Genomic DNA, 12,466 nt, shown 5'->3' on the forward strand with positions numbered 1-12,466 from the left:
TGTCATCTTTTAACTGTGCTAACTTGATCTGATCAAACATCACTAGTTTAACTCTTAATTCAGCCAATAGACTTCCATCATCACTGATACTGAATTGTGCAAACATTGCTCGTAATTCAATTGCTGCTTTTCTACTTAATGCATCAACTCTAACATTATCCTTTCCAGGATGACAATCAATAACACAATCATAATCTTTTAAAAGTTTTATCCACTGACGTCTCAAATTTGACTCCTTTTGAGATAAAAGATACTTGATACTTTTATGATCGGTATAAATATAGCATTTCAAACCATACAAATAGTGTCTCTAGATCTTTAATGTAAAACTCACGACAGCTAGTTCCAGATCGTGCGTTGGATAATTACGTTCATGAGGTTTTAATTACCGAGATGCATAAGCAATCACTTTTCCATCTTGCATCAATACACACCCGAGACCATTCAAAGAAGCGTCACTGTAAATAACAAAATCTTTTCCTGACTTTGGCAATGTCAAAACTGGTGCCTCAGTCAACATTCGCTTCAACTTCTCAAAACTTTCTTGGCGCTGATTATCCAAAACAAATGGAACATTCTTTTGCAACAGTTTTTGTCATCGACAAGGCTATCTCTGAAAATCCATTTACAAGTCTTCGATAGTAACCAACCAATCCAAGAAAACTACGTACCTCTGACACACTTCTCAGTGCTTTCCATTGAACAATCACTTCAATCTTCTTTGGATCAACTCTAATTCCATCTACCGATACCACATGTCCTAGAAATACAACCTCTGACAACCAGAATTCACATTTGCTTAACTTTTCATATAACTGTTTCTCCCATAATATTTGTAAAACAATTCTGAAATGCTGTTAATATTCAGATTCACACTTCGAATAGACAAAAATATCATCAATGAAAACCACCACAAAATGATTCAGGTACGGTTGAAAAATACGATTCATAAGATCCATAAAAGCAGCTGGAGCATTAGTCAAACCAAAAGGCATAACTAAGAATTCATAATGACCATACCTTGTACGGGATGTTGTCTTTGGTACATCACTTTCTTTCACCTCTAATTGGTAATAACCCGATCTCAAATCAATCTTTGAAAACATAAAAGCTCCTTTCAACTGATCAAATAAATCATCAATACGAGATAGCAGGTGTTGATTCTTGATTTTCACCTTATTCAATTGCCGATAATCAATACAAAACTGCATTGAACAGTCTTTCTTTTTAACAAACAGTACTGGAGCTCCCCAAGGTGAAATACTAGGACATATAAATTCTTGATCCAGTAAATCCTGCAACTGTCACCACATTATGTGCATCACCCTCTTCACGTGTCCGCACAACATATGCTTTAGCTGGTATTCTAGCTTCTGATTGTTGAGTAGCTACATCACTTCATCTTCTAGCACCACCTCTGGAAAATGAACCACTTCTACCTAATTCTCGACCTCTAAAAGTAGGCATTAATCTCTATGATGTAACAGGTGCAGCATTTTCATTTTTTGGACAATCTCTAATGAAATGCTTAATAGATCCATAACGGAAACATCATCGAGTTAATTTCCAACATTCACCTCTATGCTTCTTCCCGTAATGTTCACATTTTGGTATTTCAATATCCCGTGATGAACCTTGTACACCTCTAGTAGAAACTGTTATTTGCCTTCCATGATCTCTATCACCTCTATCTGATCTAAAACTTGATCTCTTGTTACCATGAGATTCTTTAGATCTTTTAGGTTGCGGATTTGAACTAGTAGTTCCAGTACGTTTCCCAATCAAACAAGTATTTTCAGGCTTTTTGTCGAGACCCAATACTTGCTCAACCATCTTAGCTCTCCCAACTAAATCTGCAAATTCTGTAATTCTGAGAGATACTAGTTGCACATGTAATTCATCATATAAACCCCGTAGAAATCTTTTACAACTATCAGTTTCGGTTGGTACAAATTCAGCTGCATATTTACTAAGTCGTGAGAATTCTCGTTCATAGCCAACTACTGACATTTCACCTTGTTTTAGCATCAAGAATTGCTATTTTCTATCTTCAATGTATAATTCACCTACATACTTCTTCAGAAATCCTCTTTGAAAAAAATCTTAGTTTACCTGTTTCGTCGATACATGTCGAGTTACTGATTCCTACCAGACATAAGCTTCCCCTTGAATTAAAGAAACAACACACAATAAACTTTTTCGGGGAGTACGTTCAAGCTGATGTAATTTTCTTTTTGTAGATTCCATCCAATTTTCAGCAATGGAAGGATCAAGTCCTTTTAAATCCAAAAATTCAGTAGCACCATACTTACGTAATTCTTTAATCAGAGCTCGTCAGGTAGTAGGGGTAAATGTCGTAACAGTTGCAGTTTCTGCTACTCGTTGAAGAGCATCAACTATAATTCTAAGTAATTCAGAATTATATCTTTTTCTAGTATTACCTCTTTCAACACTAGGTGGTTGATTTCTTACTAGATTTATACTCGATGTTACAGACTCGGTTTTATCCATTTCATATGATTCATCATCTCTAGTATACATTTCTTGATCAATATCAACAATATATTCATCCGACATCTTTAACTATAAAATAGAAACAAACAAATATATCAGCATGCAATCCTGACTCAATTCGACTCAATTATGGAATGTACCTCTAGACTCAATTTACGAACTCAATTTAGTCTGAGAATTGACTAAACCTGAATAGCTCTGATACCACTAAATGTAACACCTCTTAACCTTTATCCGTCGCCAAAACAGGGTTACAAGATATTAACGAATAATTCAGAACAAATACGAACAATTATATAATAATATAACATACATATCATAATGTCCTAACCAATGTACTAACATAGGTATTTTACAAATACTTACTAACTCAATTTATATAACTTCATTCAAACCTAACCAAATTTAATACTAAATATCAAAATTTTCATATAGAAACTTCATTCATACTTTAATAAAAAATGTCATTTTATAACCTTAACATAACACAGAATCATGTTTAAGTATATAAAGGGTTAATACTATATTTTAACATTTTATACAACCATTTTTCAAAATAGCATACATATAACAATCTAGGTACATGCCATTACTAAAAAAATATACTTCACCACAATAACAGCATGTGTGGTTGAAGCTAATGGCTATGCCATTACATGCCTATTATAAGCCTATTCTGCAGGTCCACATAAACTGACGTTTGGTTCAATGGACTACCCTATTATGGGTGTATTCCATTCCAGGCTTAAGCAGAGATTTTTGGGGATTTCTATTCCCTTCCCTCTTTACCGTTTAGCCATTCATTGCTTGAAGAACCCTATCTTACCCTTACCAAATTCTCACCTAAAAAACACTCAATCGGCAGCCATTTCACGTACCCTTCGACTCCGGCATTCCTCCTCTTCATCTAAGGTCAAGTAAACATTTTTCCTTTTGCTATTCCTTTCATTTTTCTGTCTTCTATTTTTTTGTTACCCACAAATTTTTTTTGCCTGTTTTTGTTACTGCTTCCTTCACCGTCATCTTCTTTAATCATCTTAACTTGAACTTTGTCTTTTGCCTTTTCATTTATGTTTTATGGTTAAACGGGTGTGTTCCTTATATCTAAGTCTAATTCATCGAAAGAAACAATGGCAGAGCCTTGAAGAAGTACAATATCTCGATGTTCTCACTAAAATCGGTAAAAAAATTAGCGTTTCCAAGTCCAGGCACGTCCATTCATTCTTGTCCATTTCTGGATTATCTGTTTTTAATCTTTCAACATAAAGGATTACTTTACAACCGGCTCTTTTCTTTATTTTCTATACTGTCTGTTGCTTACTCTTAACAGAAGTCATGTTTTTATAGTTATCAAATTGGAAAATAATAAGACAACTTAATTTAAGCTATACTTCTTATTTGCAGCTTCTGTAAATTGGGTTTGTTAGAACCTTTGAGATTAGTTAATTTGGTTCCTTGAAAATGGTATATTATATTTGTTGATTTCTCCTACATTTGATGCTTCTTCAATTTTGGATGGAATTATATTTAAGTATTGTCATTGATGTAGATTATGGAGTTGTTGGTATTCACCATGTTGGAATTTTATGTGAAAACCTTGAAAGATCGCTTGAATTTTATCAGAATATTTTAGGTATGTAATCTCTTTTCTATACTCATGTTATAGATATTGATTTATTTTTGCAAGAAAGAAAGAGAGAAACTGAGCACCTGCTTCTAAATGTTAAATTAGACCTTGAAATAAATGAGGCTAGGCCACATGATAAGCTTCCATACAGAGGTGCTTGGTTGTGGATGGGTTCTGAAATGATACATTTGATGGAACTTCCAAATCCAGAGCCCTTAATCAGAAGACCGAAACATGGAGGCCAAGACTGTCATGCTTGTATTTCAATTCGTGATGTATCTAAGCTGAATGTAATCCTTGACAAAGCCGGTAAAATCCGTTTTTTCTTATTCCAGGGTCATCCATGTCAAGCAATATCTCATTGTTTGTTAATAATTTGCCTTGATGGCAGATTCTCATAGAATTCTGTAGGTTATAATTCGCCTTGTTTGCTTTCTCATTGTTTTTTTTCTCTGCTTATTTTTATTTGAATAGTTTGTCAAGTTGTTTCTATGCATGCACCAATTACATCCTGCCTACTATATTGTTTAGACTCAAACTTCACTCTTTGCTCTATTCCAGTATTAAGGGGAAAGAAACTTTGTAAAATTTATTAATTTTATGATATATGTTTCTTTTGATTGAATGAATATAGCATTTAGGTTTCTTTTAGTAGATGCAAACTGTAGATGCAAATTTGTTGTTGCTAAATACTTTGATGGGTGCTTCTTTATCCAACTTAAGGATTCACCTTATGTTCAATGTGTTTCTTCTCATTGCTTTACTTTATTAAATGTCTATTGGTGTTAGTTTTATAATGAGAGGAGAAAAAACTGACATTACTATTGTCACTTTCATTTATGGAAAAGGTTTTTGAAAGAATGTTCCCATGTGTGCAAATGTTTATTTAAAGGGGTATAATGCTGCTTTGAAGAAGGAAATTCCTATACTTTCACTTTCTTCTTGCCACTTCAAATTGGTTGCAAATGATAAGGCTATTGGGAATGGGCTTGAAATGCTTGATGGTCATAAAACTCATAGGTCACAAAACTCACACCCAATATTTGGTTCAGGAACCGCAAAGTCGACAAGTCAATGCATATGAACTTTCAGTTTGGTAATTTTTTGTGTTTGTAATATTTGGATGGTATAATGACGTGATAGAATGTCATTACAATGTTGTAAATTTTTTATGTTGTGGATTATGACATATAAACTAATGAAATCATGTAACTTTTTGTTAATATATAAATATTATAATTTTCAAGTTATTTATTACTTCTAAAATTTTATTTTTTTATTGTAGAATAATTAAATTATTTGTTACATTAATGATATTTTAGCATATTAAATATGTATTGCAGTTTAAAAATAATAAAGTAGATTATATATTATTTTTATAGTATTATATAATATGTTTTTTTAATTCATATAATAATAATTATATTAAGAATTTTATTAAATTATATATTATTTTATTAAATTATATTTAATAATAATTAAGTTAAAATATGGTTAAATTATTTATTTTTTTATTAAATTATTTTAATAATAATTTTATTAAAATTTAATAACAATAACAATAATCATCTACCTAAAAAAATTCTACTAAGGGTATTCTGGTCATTTTAGTTTTTTTCCTTATGCTATTACAGCATCATTCCATTCAACTAAACACAAGAATACTATTACAGTTCTCTTCCATTCCATTCAACCAAACAATTGAATTACTAATTATAGCTCTATTCAATTATAGCTCTATTCAATTATAGCTTTATTCAATTACAGCCCTATTCCATTACAGTGAACCAAACGTACCCTAAGTTCAGGATCGGCTTTGGATGCTGATTCAACGATCGAACTTTAACTTATCCTGCGTACGGAAAACAAGCCGTACGCTGAGTATACACTCAGTGGTATTACTATAATCTGAATACTTATTAAATAAGAATTTTCAATATTTATATATCTAAACACGCATAACAAAAATCATTCAACAAATAATCAATTTCATAACACATCATTTATAACACTTTCAATTCTCATCTTTTACTATTTTAATCTCATAATTGATATTCAAATAATTTTTCTCAATAGGATACACATATCATTTCACCATATCAATAACCATTTCATGAACCCATTAGTTTATACATTTCAATTTCATAACTCAATTTAATATTTCAATCCAATTCATGTTCAAAATCATCAAATGTCATTCATATTGTCAATTTACTTATTTACCCCTATTAACAGGACTAGGACTTTGGCGGATACACGGATCCAACCAAAACACACAAGTATGGCACCCAGTGCCTCATTGGATAATTCGAAGTAATAGATTGACACCCAGTGTCTCATCGGCCATGCCGAAGTAAATTGGTACCCAATACCTTATCGAATTTATCTGAAGCAATAGTTTGACACTCAGTTTCTCATCGACACGTGGTCGAAGTAATCCCTGAACACTTCCAATCCTATGGCATGCCAACTATATCCGACTCAGTCCGATACAGTTAATAGGATTTTCAATTCATTTTCCAAATACAACTAATATTCAATATTAAATTGTCACAAAATTCACATAAATCTCAATTCAATATTTTCACATTTCAACAACAATCAATAATTTCATCAATCATAAATTCTTATAATCTCATTTCAATATTAAGATAATAACAAACAACATTCACCTTAATTACTCACCATACACATTAATTTAAAATACAACAAATAAAAATTACTAAATTCGAATTATAGAAATACAAACCGTAATTTCCAAATTACTCATCTTTAACCTTGTCTTTTCCTTTCTTAGCCGAGGTCTCTGACTCAATGTTAGTTACGGAATTTAAAATAATTTTAAAATCATCAATACAACAAATTTTAACATTAAATATTTGAATTTATACACAACTTTTGTCTAAATTTCAATTTTGTCCTTAAATTAAATCTAACCTTGTTTTCCCTACAATTTTATTCTTTATTTTCATTCAACTACCACTTAAAACTAAATTTAACTCTCTAATTTTCACCATAAATCCCTAATTTTGAATTTTTTTCAATTTAATCGCTACTACTTAAAACTTATGATTTATTTTACAACTCAACCATTTTCTCAATTTTAAGTTGAAATTCTATCAATTTAACCCCTAATTCTTCAGTTAATTCAACATGAACTACATTTAAAACTCCACTAACTTTCAAATTTTCAACATAAATCAAGTAGTATTTTGTTCTAAGATTCTAAAAATATCAAAATTACAAGAAAAGGGACTAAATTAACATACCACTTAAGCTTGAAGCCTTAAAAACCCTAATTTTCCTTTTTCTTTTTCTTTCCCGTTTCTTTTCCCCTGTTTCGTTTCAATTCTGTTTCTTTCTTTCATTCTTTTTGTTTTGTTTATATTATTTAGTTATTATTATAATAATATTATATACTTAAATATTAAGTACATATACATTAGTATTTTATACATATGTACACTATTTTTCCACATGTATTTTACACCTACCATGCACTTGTATTCACTTTTTATTATACAAGTGTTACATATGGTTTATTTATTCATTTAATCCTTCAATTTTTCTTTAGTCTGTAATTCAACTTTTACCCTTTATTCAATCTAGTCTTTACACGTAATTACTCTTAATTCAAGCTAATTCACCTAGCCAAAACCTAATTAACCACACAACTAACTTCGTAAATATTTTTAATAAATATTTACGAATACGTTTTACCAAAACAGTGACCCAAAAATGCACTTTTTCAATACCTGTAAATTTTGGGTTGTTGCACCCTCCCACTTTCCCCCCAAAACTTTTTCTCCCCTCCCATCTCACCCCTCATCTACCCCAAACCCATTTTCTCCCCAAATTTTACTACCCAACCCTCAAAATTTTTTATTTTCCCCCCAAACTCTTACTTTTCACCCTTTACCCTCAAATTAAAAATCATCCAAAACAATCCCTAAACCTATATAGTAATAATTTTATTTATATATATTATTTATATTATTAAAAGAAATTTTATTTTTTTACTATTTATAAAATTTTATGTTGGTATCAATTTCACATTTTATCTTTAAGATAACTTTTAATAAAAAACCACATTTTTTTTATCTTTAATATATTTTTTAATTTCAAAATACATAGTAACAAAAATCTGAAGATAATTGAAGCAACTAAGCAAGCAAAAAAACTAACCCATATATAAAAGATTAATAAATAAATTATGAGGAGATGAAAGTTAATAACAAATTTGATTACAGTAGGTGATAGTAGTTAAAAAGATCCAAAGTCATTTTTTTTTAAATTTAACTTTAACAAATATATTCGATTTGATTCAAATTCCATCTCACTCGAATCAATTCGAAAAAATTTCAATCAAATTAAAATGATAAAATAAGATTCATGAACTTAAATTTTTTTTTGTTCGATTCGATCCAACATCCACCCTTAAATAAAACATAACTCATTCCACCGCTTTATCTATATAGGCCATGGCCTGAGTGTAAATGTTGTGTAACATATGGTTTTAAATATCCCTATTAATAATGTTAAAAATGTAATTATTTAAATTAAAACTATCCACTTTACCTATAACTTTCTAATTTTATAAACAAATTAAATAAAATTTTTACTTTAAAATTTATTGCAAATTATGAAATATCAATAATCCTTTGAAAGAATTACTTTCAAAAGTAAATAATATATCTATTCATTGAATTTTAAAGCTATTTTTAAGTCACTTTAAAATTAATTAATTAATTAATTAACTATTTCTATTATCTTCAATAATATTACTTAAAAATTAATTTTTATGCTTACATTTTGACCAACATGAGAATAATGGATGTATGGAGTATGTGTCCTCTAAAATTGTAAAATTTTAATTTACATCTTTTATCATTTTTAAAATTTTATATTAGTAATAGTAAAATTACATTTTAGTCCTCCCAAAATAATAAAAATTTAATTTAATCCTTTAAAATTTATAAAGATATATGCTATTAAAATGATAAAATTATATGTTTACTATTATAAAAATATACAATTTAATTCTGTCTCCCAAAAAATTTCAGGCTGCGCCATTGATTTTAAACGTCATAGATACAAAAATAGTAATTAAAAATTTGTTAGTTTCATATTCATTAATTTTTGAGGGATAAAACAACCTTTAATCTTTGAACTTGATAATTCTTTTTATTTTAACTTTTAAATTTTTTGGTTTGCATTAGTCCTAAAGCTTGACAAATTTTCTTAATTTGGTCCCTCAACTTAAATTCCGTAATGCTGTGATGATTTAACATTGAGATTGTATTACATCATCCTCCATTAAATAAATAAATAAAATTTAAAAAAAAATATTTTTTATAAAAATTAGATAATAACATGATACAATCTCATAACATCAAATCAGCCAATCTCAACAAAATCTAAATTCATGAATGAAATTAAGAAAAATAACTAAATATATAATTATTTAATAGTAAATAACTTATTGTTTTAAACACATCATTTTTTAAACGTGGAACCTTTAAAAAGAAAAATACATTGCTTTGTAGTTTTAATTATTGCTACACCTATCATTAGTTCACCACCTTGCGACCCTACGATTTTGTTGACTCGAAAAACCCATGTGAGTTGACACCATTAACTAAGGGTGGTATCAACTCAGTTGGATTGGATATTTTAATATTTTTTGAATTATCCATTATAATGTAGTTAAATTTTTAGCTTTTTCATATTAATTTTTATTTTTTGATTTATTTTGAAAAAATAAGTTTTATTTTATAATTTTTTAATATTATTTGATAAAATTTTTAAGGTTTTTTATAAATATTTTTAAAAATTATTAATTTTTCAAAAAAATTTAAATTATTTTTACTATTTTAAATATAAAATATTATCTTTATATTATATAAAATTAAAATTAATTATATATTAAATAAAAATAAAATTCAGTTCAATTTCTAGTAACCGTGATTTTTAAACTTGTATTCTATAACTTGATCAAACATCTCGATTTGGGTTGGTTTATGACTTTTCTTGCTCGGCCCTACCAATAGGAAATATGAAAATGGCACTTTAACTCTTTTAAATCTTATAAAATTATAAGTTAATAAACAGTTAAATTACACTTTGGCTTAAAATAATAAAAATTTAATTTAATTTTTTAAAAATTATAATAAATATAAGTTAATATAATTTTAAAACATAAAAATTCGTAACTCAATTTCTCCCCAAAAAATAGCTTCGCCCCTGCACTTATTGCTCTCCGCCGAGTGAATTATCTTCAACTGCCATATCTTCTTACGTGTATTAATAATTATTATTTATCTTTCTCTTAGGATTCTACTTAAAAAAAAAAACATTAGTTCTGTAATTTATTAACTTAAAAAATTTTGTCTTTCGAAAAAAATTACTTTTTTTCAGCACTCATCTTCATTAAATGTTTAATGTTCTTGTTATACACCTACCCACATTTAACATGATAGCATGAAATGCGATCTAAGAAGTACTCTCGAATGATCCCTCAATTAGTACCACCCAGCTCATCATCCTATGACCAGCCATCCGCACGTTTAGCATCTCCATTACACCACTCCTTTTTAGTGACAAAGGGAACCATTAAGAGACTATTGAAACATAATAATCTTATACTACTTCAGAAGGGAATGTTAAAGCAAACCTCATTGATGACAACTAACTTATAAGAGACCTACCAACCTAATCAGTGACGTGACTCTACCAAGCAAAGTGACTTTTTTCCTATACCCCAGCACACGATATTGAAGGGATCTCTTCCCCAACTCTTAACTCCCTTAAGCCTTCACATCAAACAGAATTGTTTAGAGTTTTGAGACTCTTTCTTATAGATTCATCTTATGAGATTAGATGAATAATTTTCATCGTTGAATTTATCTAATAAATAATTAAAGTTGTATTTTAAATTTTTTCGAATAATAGTATTTAGAATAAATTAACCAAAAAGATTTCAAAAATCATTACACTCTTGCTTTGCCAAACATTTTAAGTATTTTTTTTTGTCTTAATTTCAAATTTAATAAATTGATCCTTTTTAAAAAAATTTAAAGCAATTTAATCCTGGTCAATTTCAAAAGTGAATAACTAAGCACAATTCGTCACTACATTAATATTTTTCTGTCAATTTGCTCAAACATTTATTAGTATAATAATAAATTTAGACCTCAAAATTTACACATTTAGTTAATTTGCTCCTAATTTAACAAATTTAGTCCGTAACATTTGTATAAATGTGTAAATGTTGTGGCTAAATTTGTTGATTTTTTTTAAAATCAAGGTCAAAATGACAAAATATGAAAGCATCAAAAGCATCAAAGACTAAATTTGTTATTATACCAATCAAAATTATGTACAATTGACGGAAGACATTAACGTCATATTTGATTGTCCTTAGTTGTTCACATTCGAAATTAACAAGAATTAAATTGATTCGATTTTTTTAGAGGGGTCAGTTTGCTCAATTTCAAATTTGAGAGGGTGTGCTGAGGTCTTTTTACCTTTGTTTTTTTTCATAGATTTTTTTATACAACTAATTTTAATACAATTAATAATTTAACTAGAAATTCTATTATACGTGTATACGTGTGAAAACCACGTATTTAGAATAGAAATACGTGCTTAAAAATAACATATAATAAATAATGAAATGTATGATTTGTAACTAATTAATAATAACACATGAAATGTGAATGATATTAAAATAAAAAATAGATTAAATTATAAGTGTAATGGCCTAAATTCAAGGTTATCGGAACAATGGTTTCGTAACCATAGATCCGATTTAAAGAGAAATTTATTTCAATATTTTTGCTTGAAAATTGATATGATAGGAAAATCGTATGAAAATATTGATAGGAAAATTTTATCGATTTAGTGATTAGTTAGAAAAAGAAATTATTGAAGAAATTGTGTAAAATAAGGTATCGGGACCTCTATCTCGTAAAACCGAGTCAACAATAATTTTATAAATATTTATGAAATGTTATTAATGAGGTATTAAAATTTCGTTAGGAAATTTTAATGTTTGGGTAGTCGATTAAATGAAAAGGACTAAATTGTAATAGGTGTAAAAGTTGCTAGAGTGATTAAATAGCTTAAGAGTCTAATGAGAAAGGATTTAAAAGGAAATTAGACCCAAAAGTTATTTGGGCTGGACGGCAAGGGTATGAAATCAGCAGAAAAATTGATATATTAAGGGTAAATTTGGAATATTGCAAAATTAACTAAATAAAACTAGGACTAAATAGGAAATATCTAGATTTCTCTTCATTTCTCTTCAATTCCAGCAGCTAAAAA

Source organism: Gossypium hirsutum, chromosome A10, assembly GCF_007990345.1.
Source record: "Gossypium hirsutum isolate 1008001.06 chromosome A10, Gossypium_hirsutum_v2.1, whole genome shotgun sequence".
Taxonomy (NCBI): domain Eukaryota; kingdom Viridiplantae; phylum Streptophyta; class Magnoliopsida; order Malvales; family Malvaceae; genus Gossypium; species Gossypium hirsutum.